Source organism: Camelus bactrianus, chromosome 15, assembly GCF_048773025.1.
Source record: "Camelus bactrianus isolate YW-2024 breed Bactrian camel chromosome 15, ASM4877302v1, whole genome shotgun sequence".
Classification (NCBI taxonomy): Eukaryota; Metazoa; Chordata; class Mammalia; order Artiodactyla; family Camelidae; genus Camelus; species Camelus bactrianus.
Window position 1 is genome coordinate 3,598,398 of NC_133553.1, and position 12,485 is coordinate 3,610,882.

The following is a 12,485-nucleotide window of genomic DNA, read 5'->3' on the forward strand; positions in this document are numbered from 1 at the left end:
CATGCTCCCACCCAGGCTGCAGCTCTCTCTGCCCATCAGAGTCTGGAAAGCCATCCCTCTTCAGTTATGTCCCTTCTGAGATGGACTTGCTTCCACTCAATTCTAGGCGAGGATGCACCATGGAATGCACTGGGTAAGAGAACCAAAATAAATAATTTCTTCTGTGAGGTTTTCTGTTTATCTACTGGGATGGGCTGTGTGTAGTTTGCTACAGCTATTGGTGTGAGAGGCTAAAACAGCCTGTGTGTCCTTGTTTTCATCTCCCCGCTGTCTTTGGGTTTTCCCTTGACACTCCTGAGACATTTACTTCTTTTAGTTTTATTCCTGTAATTACACAGGGGCCCTACTGACATGGAGGTAAGGTGTTGGGGGAGCAGGACAGAGCAGGGCATCTGTAGTCCTGTGATTAGTTCTCATTGAGCCTATGCCCTGAGCTGTGACCTCCACAAGTGTGTCTCTTTCCCCCCACCCCAATTTGGGTGAGACAGAAGGGATTTCCCTTCTCCCAGGTTGGTTAGGCTCTGGTAAAATAATTTCTCATTAAAAAAACAAACAAACAAAAAACAACTTCCCCAAATGAAACAGAATGTTTTGGGTATATTTCAATAGAGTTATTTTCTCCTTTCCAGGCAGGAAGCATGAGGAGTTATCCTCTGACGCCTTCATTCTGAGAACAGGACACGGTCCTGGAGGTAAAATGCATGAAAAAGAGCAGGGGGCCCCTCTGACTGGCCCCCTGGAGTTGTCACACTCGGACTTCCCCACGCTGAGATTTCCACTGGACTCAGGGACCTGTTAAATCTGCCTGCCCTGGGGGTTGTTACAAAAGCGGGTTCTGCCCTGGGAGCCGTGACTCGCCAAGCCTGCCTGGCTGCCTCTCTGTGTTGGGAGCAGATTTTCCCCTCATTTTTCTGGGATCTAAGAAGTACAGTGGGATTGCAGCTCCCTCAGCTCTGGTGTTGTTTTCAGGACAGAAGGAGAAATTTCTGAACTCCACACGAGCTGGAACAAAGGCTGGAATCCTCCCCTCCTCTGCCTCCGTGCAATAAGTGGCTGTGGTTCTAGCAGAGTTTCTGAAGATGTGGATTTAAACACACACATCCCAGCCCCTACAGGAGCACACAGTCCCATAAATCCCCCCAGTTTCCACTGGTAACTACTGAGCTGATGGGGACACGGGTTTCGGGTCCACAGAGGCCTGACATCACTACTTGCTCCGTGGCCTATTAACGTGGTTGCTCTGGGTCTTGTCTGAAGTGGCTTGCTTACCGCACCTGGTACATGGGAAACACAAAATAAGTTCTAGAAACTTCACTTTTTCTCCCTCCAGGGCCTTCAAACATAGAAAGTATTAAGTGAACTCAGACGGCCTAGTCACCGCAATGAGGTCCGTCCAGCCTGGCTCTCCTGAGTGATGGGCACTGACTTGCACCTTAACTCGGAACAGTAGGGGAACCGCCTTCTTCTAACTGGGCCTCTCCCCACACCGGGCACACCCTCAACTGAGACGGTGTCAACTCCCCCATTGAGGTGTGTGCTGGTGGCTTCAGTGTGACCTGGCCCTGCCGGGATATGAACCTGCAGTGAGTGAGGTGGAGGGTCGGGTGGAGAGGGGTCCCTTCTGGGGTGGCAGGGGGCCCGGTAGCACCCAGCCCGGCCTGGTGCCTGGGGCTCCCTAACACCTCCTACAGCTCCTGGGTTGGCTCCGGTCCTGGCCAATCCATACACCCTCCCAGCATCTTCTCATTAAGTCCCTTTTTGCTTTTATCAGCGAGAGGTGGCTTCTGTTGCTTGTTCAGTGAAACAGTACATAGGGAAACCAGACTATTTCTAACATCAGTAAAATACCAACCTCAGTTATCTCGCCGGGCAGACCGTGCAGCACAAAGGCCTGCACAGGGCTGTGCGAACGGCTTACGTGAAGGGTCCTCATCATCTGTCTTCAGAGATGCAGAAGCTGGTGGTTCAGGTAAAACCTCAGGGAGGGATTGAGGAATCCAAAGCTGGTTGGTTTCAAAGGCTAACTGGTCAGACCAGACCCCTGAGCTGTGGTCAGAAGCCTAGCTCAACATCACGCAGACTCAGCACCATAAGTGCCAGGTGGGGGTGGTGGTGTTCCCTTTGCAGGCACTCATTGGGGATTCACTGTAGTCCCTTAAATGCAGCAGAGATTCCAGCCCCCTTAGCCCCCACCCTGCGTGTTCCATGACACAAATCCCTGGAGTGTTTAATTTTCATCTTTGTTTAGGAGGATGAAGGAGGGGCAAGAAGAGACATAAATTCATACTGACTGACACAAGGTCACAGCCAGTACCTCCTCCTTGGAGAGATATGTGCTCCCAAAGTGGTGGCTGGGGGGCTGGGCGGAGACCCTCCACTGGTCCCAGAGGGACTCCCTCATCTGGCCACAACTGATGGGTTGGACAACAGATCCAGAGGGAGACAGAGCATCTTTCCTGCGAATTTGGAACTGACACACAGAAATCAAGTTCACTCATCTGGGGATTGGCGAGGGGCGGTGGTTGGAAGTCAAATGAAACCAGAGCATGAGAGAAAGTTAGAAGTGAAAGAGAGAGAGACAGAGAGACTGAGCTTGTGAGAGCAAATAGTCAGAAAGAAGGAAAACAATCAGGGGACAGAAGAATTCCAGCTCTTGACTGTCTAGTCTGTCCTAGCCCATCAACGACCCCGCGGGATGGTTAATAAAATTCCAGTTTTGCAGATAAGGATAAAGGCTGAAAGAGGTGGGGGCTGGGTTTGGGTGCACAGTTAATTCAAGTGCCGCTGGACCCCTCATTTCCCATTGCCTGAAGGCACTATAATCCTCACTGGGACCCCTGCGGTCCCCTGACAGCCCAGCACCCTGATCAAATGGCCCCTGCGGGAGTGGGAACCCCTCTGAGCGTGAAGAGTTCCCTGAACCGAGATGCCATGCATCAGCAGGCTCCTGCACACCCCAGGTTAAAATCTCCCCAGCTGTGCAGTCTCCCGACCCACTTCCCTCCCTGCCAGGCACCCCTTCCTTACCACCGAGTGTACTGCAGGAATTCAGACACAGGGATGCCCAAAGCAACACGAGCCCACCGGCTATACAAACAGCAGACTCCCAGCCCCACCTGGGTTCCGAGGGGACAGTAGGCGTCCTCAGCTTCCATGTGTCTAAGACAATCTTCTTCAGCTGGAGGTTATAGAGAAAAATAAAAGGTCCAAAACATAGTTCAGTGAGGAATTCCTCCAAGGACCTGACTCCAGAGACTACAACCAGGGGTCCCTATCCCCCGGACTTGGGGTGAAGGTGGATTATTGATCAGCACAACCTCCGGTGGCCCAGCTCCTAAACTTGGCTGCCCAGAGTGGGCTGGGGGAATGGGTAAAGCCAGGGCACTCAGGAAGAGCACAGAGGACCTGATCTCCCCTCTCCGCACTTGTAAACCCTTCCTCAAATCTCAAGGCATCTGACAGAGAGCAGCCACCACAATAAGGAGATGCTGCCATTTCTTCACTCACTCCAGTCTGTTCACTTACGTGCTGAGCATCCACTAGGTCCCAGGACATGACACATAGAATGGCCGATGGGACAGGCTTGGTCCTTCCCCCTGGACCCTGTTCAATCTGATGGAAGAATGATCACTCATAAAGAGTTTTTCAAAATTATACAGAGACCAAAGACAAACTGCAGAGTGAACCAAATTTAAAAATATATATGAAGATCCCCCAGTCTCCCCGCCTAAGGTTAACAGCATAAAGCAAAAAGATGTTGCCTTTGATCACCAAGGAAGTTGTCACCCCCTCTCAGGTGGAAAGGACAGTTATTCTTTGAGCAGGACAAAGAAGTGCTCCATCGGATTGGACCAGGGCATCTACAGTCATTCAGCAAATGTGTATAAGCTCCTACTACGTACGGGAATCTCCTAACTAGACCAATTCACAAGGTTCTCGGGCTTTATCAGTCAACAAAATAGACATGACTCCCCATCACTGGGGGCTCAGAGTTTTAGTAGAGGAAACAGGCAGCATGTTGGGGGTAGTAAGAGCTTGGAAAAATAAAAAAAAAAAAAAGAGTGATATGAGCAAACTCCGGTGATGGCGGTGGGGTGGGAGGCAGGCAGGAGGGAATAAGGCAATCCTGGCAGATCTCACGGAGTAATGAACTTGAAGCAGAATAGATCCGGAGGAAGAAGGAAGAGCCGGAGCCAGAGGCCCCCTGAGTGAGGGGGAGAGCGTGGGCAGAGAGGCAGAGCACGCCGTGTCCTGAGGCCTTTGTGACGACTTTGGCTCCTAATGAAATGATGACCCGTTTAGTGAGTTTTGAGGGGAGGGGTGATATAGTCTAACTTAAGCTTTTGTGTTTGTGTTTTTTTGTGGGAGGTAATTTATTTATTTTAATGAAGGTGCTGGGGATTGAACCCAGGATCTCTTTTTTTTTTTAACATTTTTTATTGATTTATAATCATTTTTGAACCCAGGATCTCTTGCATGCTAAGCATGCGCCCTACCACTGAACTAAACCCACCCCATCAATGTATGCTTTTGCAGGCTCCCTCTGACTCTGTGTGGATGAGAGATTGTAGGAAAGCAAAGATGGAAACAGGAGGCTATTGGTGTCCAGGAAGGGCTGAAGGTGGCTCTTAGGAGGGCGGGGAGCAGGGAGCAGGTGGTTAATGAAGACAGAATACCCAGAATTTTCTAACAAGCTGGATTTGCTGTCTGTGTGTGTAAGAGAAAGACAGAAAGAACATTGTTCCAACATCTGGACCTGGACAATGGGAGGGATGTCCTCTCCATCCACAAGGGATGGGACAAGGTGGGGCTGAGAAGGTGGAAAGGGGCTGGTATCAGCTCAGTTCTTCAATGTCATGGTTAAGGTGTGTATTACATATTGCCACAGAAATGCCTAATAGGTAGAGGAGTCTGTTTTCTTTTTCTAACATTTAAAAAATATAATTTAAATGTATTAATTGTATTATGTGAATGATTTGGGAAGTTTGTTTCATGCCAAGGTATATGTTTTATATAGCCAAATGGAAAATATATCAGAAAGGGGAGAAATGAGGGCTTTCACATAAACTGACTGTCCATAACGTAGGTAAAATTTCAATAAAACCAGTGTTCAGTGCAAAAACCTCATCTTGGTGTTACATAAAAATAAATGAAAAAGGACTATGTTAATGTATCATTATTTCATGTTACATAATAGCCCCAAACAAACACACTGTTTAACTATGAGGCTTGTAGAAATGCTATTCGCTTTTTTCACATAAATACAGAAATGCAGAAAGGTTCTAAGGTAGAATAAGCATCTTAGTGGAAATAATACAGATTTGAGCATTTTACATGATATATATATTTACTGATACAAAATTTGGAAAAGTAATTACATAGTAGAACATATGTATGAATGTGAAAGCAAGATTAATGAAAGAAAAAGAATGTGAGTCTCAGGGATAAAGGTCCAGATGGAAAGGGCAAATCAGGGAGTTTTGGAGAAATCGAGAAATTGATGGCATGCCAATTTCCAAGGCTGGGTTGCTTCCACCAAAGGAATACCAGAGAGAGAGATGAGAGGCCCAGGAGCCAACCCTGGGGCACACCCACAGTGTATGTTTGGGAAAAAGAGGAGACATTGGCAAAGGACCAGCCAGTAGACCAAAAGCAGAAAACAGACAGAGCGATGGGCTGGAGTTTAAGTGAAGCAGGAACACGGGGGAGGAGGGATGGAAGAGCTGGGTCAAATGCTGCCGAGGGTCTACGCATGATGAGGACTGAAAATTGACCGCTATATTTAGCAATGTGTGGTCACTGATGGCCTTGACAGAGCAGTTTCCATAGAGCGAGGGATCAGGGGAAGAGCCAGAGTGGGTGTAAAAGGGGATGGCTCAAGAGAAGATGCAGACAGTGAGTTTAAACAACTCCTTAAATATTTGCTGCAAAGACACAGGGTGGCAATTGGTGGGGGTGAATTAGGGTCAAGGAGTGCTGTTTGTTTCTTTTAAGAAGATGGACGTTTATATACTGATGGGAGCCAACTAGCAGGAGAACAAAATAGATGAGGTAGTGAAAGAGAGGATGGTTTTGGGAGTGACAACCCAGAGAAGATGGGAGGGATGGGGCCCTGGGGACTTTTCGAGGAATTGGCTTTCGATGTTACCTGTAATAAGAGGTGGGGCACCGAGAGTGAGGTCACAGACAACACTAGGTGAGCGGATGTGCTGGGAGTTGCTTGTGAAACTTCTCTTCTGTTGGCTTGTTTGCTTGTTCAAAGTAGAAAAGTAACCTTACCAGCTGAGGGATGAGGAGGAAGAAAGAGTTACTGGAGCCATGAGAAGAAGATAAGAAAGAGCCTTCCAGGGAGAATGGGACAGTGAAAAGAGCAGGGGGAGATGGGGGAGTGCGCTCCCAGAAAGTTACATTTTCTCTTTGACGTCCCCAAATGTGTGATGTGTGATTACCCTTCCTGCTGTCTACGAAATAAAAATTAATTATGGTTCAGAGGAAATGCTATTTCATTCTAAGAGGCTACCTGTTTCTCAGGAATGGCCATCTTAAACTGCAAATATTACAAAAAATGTTGAAAAGATGAACCTGTGTACCTAAAATCCCCTATTTTCTATTAATCTGGTTACTATTTAATTCCCCTATCAATAACTCATAACCAATACTGCCATGATGGAGGTACACTGATGCTTAAAAGGAAATGAGATCTGTATCCTTTTCCTAAATTCCATGGCTTCCTTAATATACAGTTCCCCTTGGAATTTAGGAATGTCTGGGATAAGAAGTGAGAAACAGTTTGAGAAAATCCCGGCTCAGAATTACACAGCACAACCGCATCTCAGAAGTATATACAGCCGTAAAGAATTTTAGAAGCAAAACTCCGTAACTACTCTTAAAGACTTTTGCAAACCTGGGCCTGCCCAGATGTTTCCAAACTGGAAAGGGACTCCAATCACTTGCCTGGTACCGGCCCAGAGGCTGGCCAGCCTTTTCTGTAAAAGCGAGAGAGTAAATATTTTCAGTTTTGCAGATCATTTTGTTGTAACCATGCAGGTCTGCAATAAGAAAGCTAAGAGCACTGGGAGACAGGAAACAAATGGGCATGCCCACACCCTCCCTTCCACTCAGGGCAGCTTCTCTGTGGTGGGCAGTTTTGCCACAATAACTTGTTTCTTTGTTTCCATTGGTTTCTTTTTTTCCACCTTACTGCTCAAGCTCAGAAATTCAGGTGGTCCTGGTCCTTCAGCATCCATGCAGAGAGAAGGCTGAGTGGGGTTGGGAACTCCACCTGATGGAGAAGAGAGATTGCTGGGAGGGACACTACGGTGGCCACCATGACACGAGACAATCACACCTTCTGGGGTGAAAGGGAATGAAGACAAGGGAGGAACAGAGCAGTGGGACCCCTAGGTCGCCTGCCAGACTTTCTCTCCCTCCACAGCCACCCTGGGTGCCTGGGGGGTGTTGGGATTCAGCTACGGTGATTAGGCTGAAGGGACTCAATATAAAGGACCATCCAGCTCCTCACTAGGTTCCAAACGCAGCCCCTCAAAGTCCACCCTCTGAGTTTCTGGAACTCAGCTGGAAGAATAAATGAGCAGGCCAGATCCAGAGCCCAAGCCAAACACGACGGTGGTCACTTGGGGTTGTAACCCCATGCTCAGTGGTAGGGGACGCCTTGCAAATCTGCAGAAATCCCTGTTCCACCTCATTCCTGGGGGAAACCCCAGATATCCTTCTGCTCTGTCTGTTCTTCTCTTGATGCTATTGTCCTGGATGGATGCAGAGTCTTTGAACCTGGCCCTCCAAACGTACATAAGCAGCCTGTTCGATAAAACAAATTATGCACTTTTTCACATTTGCCAGTTTTTTGATTCCAGAAATTTTGCGGGACTCATTCTCACAGTCTCCTGTGCCCCCACCACTTGGTGGCCCTCTGCTCATGGAAACACCATTTCCCACAACTGCACCCTGCCTCCCAGCTGGTCAGAGGGGAAAGTCCCACAAAGACACAGGTGTTTGTGAGGATAATGTCCCCCAGCAGAAAGCCTACTCCTGGAGCCACGGATAGGGATCTGGCCTCCTGAGCCGCTCAGCTCTAATTCAAAGCCTAAACTGGGGGCCCTGAACATTGCTGACTGACTTTCTGAGTCACCTGGACTGGAGGGGCCTGATTTTTCTTTCCAGGAATGGATGTAGTGCAGCCTCCATTTTCAGGGCTGATATTGACGATGGATCTAGTTCCCCCCACTGCACCGCAGGAAGGAGAGGCCCTTCCATCCCACAGCTTGGAAACCCAGCCCAGGTAAGTTCTGAAGCAGTGTATTGCTGCCAGGTCCAGTATCCCTGCAGAGTGGCCTCTGTCCCTGAATGAGCCCCTTACCTGGGCCTTTTCTGCCCTGACACAACCACACCCCAGTCTGTGCCAGAGATCTGGGGCTCTGTGTGTCCAGGGCACACAGTTGGAACCTGAGCCAGGTGTCCCCTGGGCCTCAAGGGGGAGAGGTCTGCCTCTGCATCAGGGGAAGGTGATCCCTCATGGCTGGCAGGACGCTCTCAATATGGACCTCCAGGCGCCCAGGGAGCAGTTTCCCTGCAGGTGTTAGAAGCCATCATCAGGAGGGCAGGCCCCTCTTTGTGCAGACCATCCCGCAGTGCTGCGCCCACGTGCTGACCACAGAAACCTACATGTCCCCAGGTTACCCCAGGCAACCTCACAAATTCGTCACTTGTTTACCTGGGTACCACGGGATCATTGGCCATCCCATGAGGGTGGTCCTTGCAGGCATGGACTCCAGGTGCTCCCGTTAAGAAATCCCCCTGGGTTTCTGTGGTCACAGAGCCCACACCAGAAGATTCTAGTCCTGCAGTGACCACCACAGCAGTCACCTCCCCTGTGCATGTCCAGGAACAAATGACAGCAATTTATTGCCAGGAATCGTGATGAACAAGGGGGTGGGATTCCATACTAGTTTTAGGATCCTGGTAACTCACTCTGCACCCCAAAAAGCATCCATGAGAAATGTGTTTATTGGGATATCTGTGCCCCTAGAAGAGCTGTTCCTCAGGGCTCCTGGGACCCTCCAGCCCCTCTCAAGGTTCTCAGAGCTTGGGTCTAAATTTCTATCTCCCTCCTTTGGTGTACAGCCACCTGTGTCTCGTGATCACAGGTCACTTTATTGCATGACTTGGCATGTTCTTAGTTCTCGTCCTCCACCCCTGCACTAGACTCCCACGATGTTCCCACTGACCCTTGGCTCCCTGGGTGGGTCAGGGGGCCCTAAGTCTGCACCCTTCACTCTCCTCCTCTACCCCCAACTCTGAGGCCACCCCTAGGTGGACTGGAAGGTGTTTGTAAATGAGTCTTACACAAGGACATGACTGGACAAAGCAGGGCTCCACCCCCGGAAAGCACACCTGCTCCCTTCTCTGATGAGGACCCCACAGCCCCACATTGCCTCCAGGGGTCTACTCAGCACACAATCCCCCAGTTCTGGGCAAGGCGTCTCCCTGGAATCCTTGCTTCCAGGCAGAGTCTCTCTGTCCTTCTGAGTTTAGAGTTGTTCCCATGTTCCTGAGCACCAAGGTGCCCAGCACAGACCCTTCACTGACCTGGAGAGACAAGGAAGATATGTGGCCACAGGTATCACAGGACACACCTGCTGGGACCCCAGGCCAAAGGGCCATCCTTCTGCCTTCTCAGGTGTGGATCCCGTGGTACCTTTTTGCAGGGGGCCCAAATGGGGAGTGGGGCCCAAAGCAGTTCATGGGGCTCTCTGGGCAGGGAAGACTTGGGCCAGGCAGCCTTGCCTGTTTTCCCTCCTGGGGCACTCTGAAAACTCCTGCTCCTCTGGCTGTGGCTGGAGGCCCCCCAAACTTCAGGGCGGGGCCCTTTCTCTCAGCCTCCACTGCCTCCAAAGCCACGCTGGAGCTGGCATGGGGAAAGAGCTTTCTTGCCCTCTTGTGGCCAAGCTGCCAGAGGTGGATGCTGCGGGGAACTGGAAAGAGTTAGCAGTTGCTCAGATGTGAGTGGTTAGGCAATTTGACACCCTGTCAACTACCCTTAAACATTGGAAAGAGGGCTTTCCCGGGAAAGCTGGAAGTTACTTTCAGTAATTTGTTTAAAGATTTCTTTTTTTTTTCCCTTAAAGACTCATAAAACCTCTCCCAGGTCATTCCTGGTATGGACCATTATCCAGGGATCAATCGGGAAATGCAGGAGGAGAGGGGTGGGGGTAGGGGAGAGGGGAGGGGAGATCAGAGCCCACAGAGAGGAGATGCCCCTCCCAGGAGCCACAAACTGGGCAGTGGCTGCTGGCATCCAGCTCTCCTGTTCTCAGGCCCATTTCATCTGTGGGGTGTTTCCAAAAGAAACAATGGTGGAAGGGCCATGGAGGACCCCTAGACCTCCCAGAATAGACAGGGGGAGCAGAGTCACCATGCTGGCCCAGAGCTTGGAGACAGACCTGCAGTGGAGACCACAGGTCTTCTGAGAAGCCAGTTTCGAAATAAAGGCAGTATGCGCTGGAATACCCATTTCGAGCAATTGCTTCATCATAGACATGTAATTTACATAGTTCTTCTCACCACGAAACTGTGTTCCCAACACGCTACATGAATGACGGCTTCAACACACATTCATTTCTGAGATGTGAACAAGTGTAGAGCCTCTCTTTCGTCCAGCATAATGGGCATGGTTACACCTAGGAAAGCTTACCAAGATTTCTCAGCAACAGCCAATTTCGAAATAAAGGCAGTGTGCGCAGGAAAAGCCGGTTGGAGTGAGGGCTTCCCCATACACATGTAAGTTATATAGTTCCCCTCACCATGAAACGCTGTTCCCAACATGCTACATGCATGAAGGTTTTGAAACACATTCAGTTCTAAGAAGTTAGCATGTGGAGAGCCGCTCTTTCATTCAGCATAAAAGGCCTGGTTACACCCAGGAAGATTTACTCACATGTCTCAGCTGGTTCCTTCACCCAGATTCAAAATAAAGGCCGTTTTTGCTGGGAAAGCCTGTTGGAGCGTGTTCAGAGCTGTTTCGGGCTCTGTCCCAGCTGGAGGGTGCAAACCCCAACCTCCAGAATGAGGGACCAGGACCCCACCGGCCAGGTGGTGTTGCCTTTGCTGGGGAACAGTGATCTTTGGGTTAGATATTTTGCAGCTCTCTCTAAAACCTGTTTTGACTTAAGTTTGCATCCTAGTCACCAGTTTCAGGGCAACAGAAAAAGCATATCCTACATCCCTTTGCACTGAAATCTTCCCAAAAGAGCAAATATTTGCCCATGAAAATACCAGCTGCTCTTCTAAGGCCCCCTAAATACCCAGCAGTGTGGCCGGTGCACTCTTGATCAGGGACAGGATGAGAGGGACCAGCAGTCTTCCAGCAGGCTTGGCCTGGTGTGGCAGCTGCGCTGTGGGTCCGTGGTGGGAGGGCCATGCAGGGAATCCTGTTTGAGGGGCCTCTGTGCACGTCTGCATTATGCTCTGAGGTTTCATACAAAGCTCCAGGCATCCTAACTGGTCAGATACAGCCCCCACCCTCGAGCTGGAACCACCAGGACCTCAGTACCTGTAACAGGGACGGTGCCCGGTGTGGGGAGAGGTCATGGGACACTCCGGGGGCAGGGGTAGTGGTGCTGGGGAAGGCAGGGTTTGCAGTGAATGGTGGAGGGAGCAGGGTCCCTTGCTTGGGGGTGAGAGTTCTTGGGGAGACCACAGAGCATGGCACACACAATCCCCACCCCATACCCCAAATTCCTAGCCCCGCCAACACAGGGGCTTCTCTGAACACTCTCACCGTGGCTAGCCTGTAAGACCGCAGCTAACCCGGCATCTGGCACCCCTGCCCTATCTCCCCTCTTAGGACAGATCCCGTCTCCTTGGAAACTGCCCAGCAGCGTGAATTCAAGGCCGGCAGCGGGCCTGGAGGATCTGCACTTCAGGTGCCCTACCTGGCCAGCCGTTTGTGCCTTGGCTCAGTCCTCTATCTTGCCCAACGGCAGCCTGGGTCCACGTCCGGTGCAAGGGGAGGCCGCGGAGCCCAGGCTGAGCCACACACACGGACAGGTGAGGGTGCCCCTGCCCCGCTGCCCCACCGCCCCGCAGCCCCGCCCACTGGTGGCAGCACCGCCCCAGCATCCGGCCGGCGCCAGCTGCAGGTGAGGACGTCTGCTCGGCACCGCCCGCCCCGGCCCCGCCCAGCTGCCCCATATGCCTACCCCCAGCCCCCGTCCTGGCCGAGCCCTGGCTCCCATTGGCTCCGCAATTTCTGCCCTCTCACGTCTAGCCTCGGGAGGACACAGACGCAAGCGCTAGAGGAGGGCCCTGCGGCGTTGCCATGGCTACATTCGCCGCGCTCTGCGCGGGCCGGTGTGAGCTTCTGGGGCGGGCAGCGGGCTCCGGAAGTGTGCAGCTACCCGGGACCATGGCGGTGCTTGCTGCTGGGGCTGGCGGCTTGCTCGCCTGGGCGACTAGTTCTTGCCTGG

The 12,485-nt window shown here is 51.0% G+C and overlaps 1 long non-coding RNA gene across 2 annotated transcripts; it reads right to left on the reverse strand.

Moving 5' to 3' along the window:
• Positions 1-3: 3 nt before the first annotated feature.
• LOC141573387 (uncharacterized) lies at positions 4-12,079 on the reverse strand. 2 transcript variants are annotated; one of them, XR_012499078.1, is made up of 6 exons: positions 11,952-12,079; positions 6,149-6,282; positions 3,526-3,612; positions 3,028-3,178; positions 1,853-1,976; positions 4-129 (listed from the first exon to the last, which is right to left on the reverse strand). It is a non-coding gene; the product is annotated as an uncharacterized LOC141573387 (long non-coding RNA). The 2 variants fall into 2 exon arrangements; XR_012499079.1 differs by lacking the exon at positions 11,952-12,079 and adding an exon at positions 6,905-7,851.
• Between the last annotated feature and the right edge of the window lie 406 nt (positions 12,080-12,485).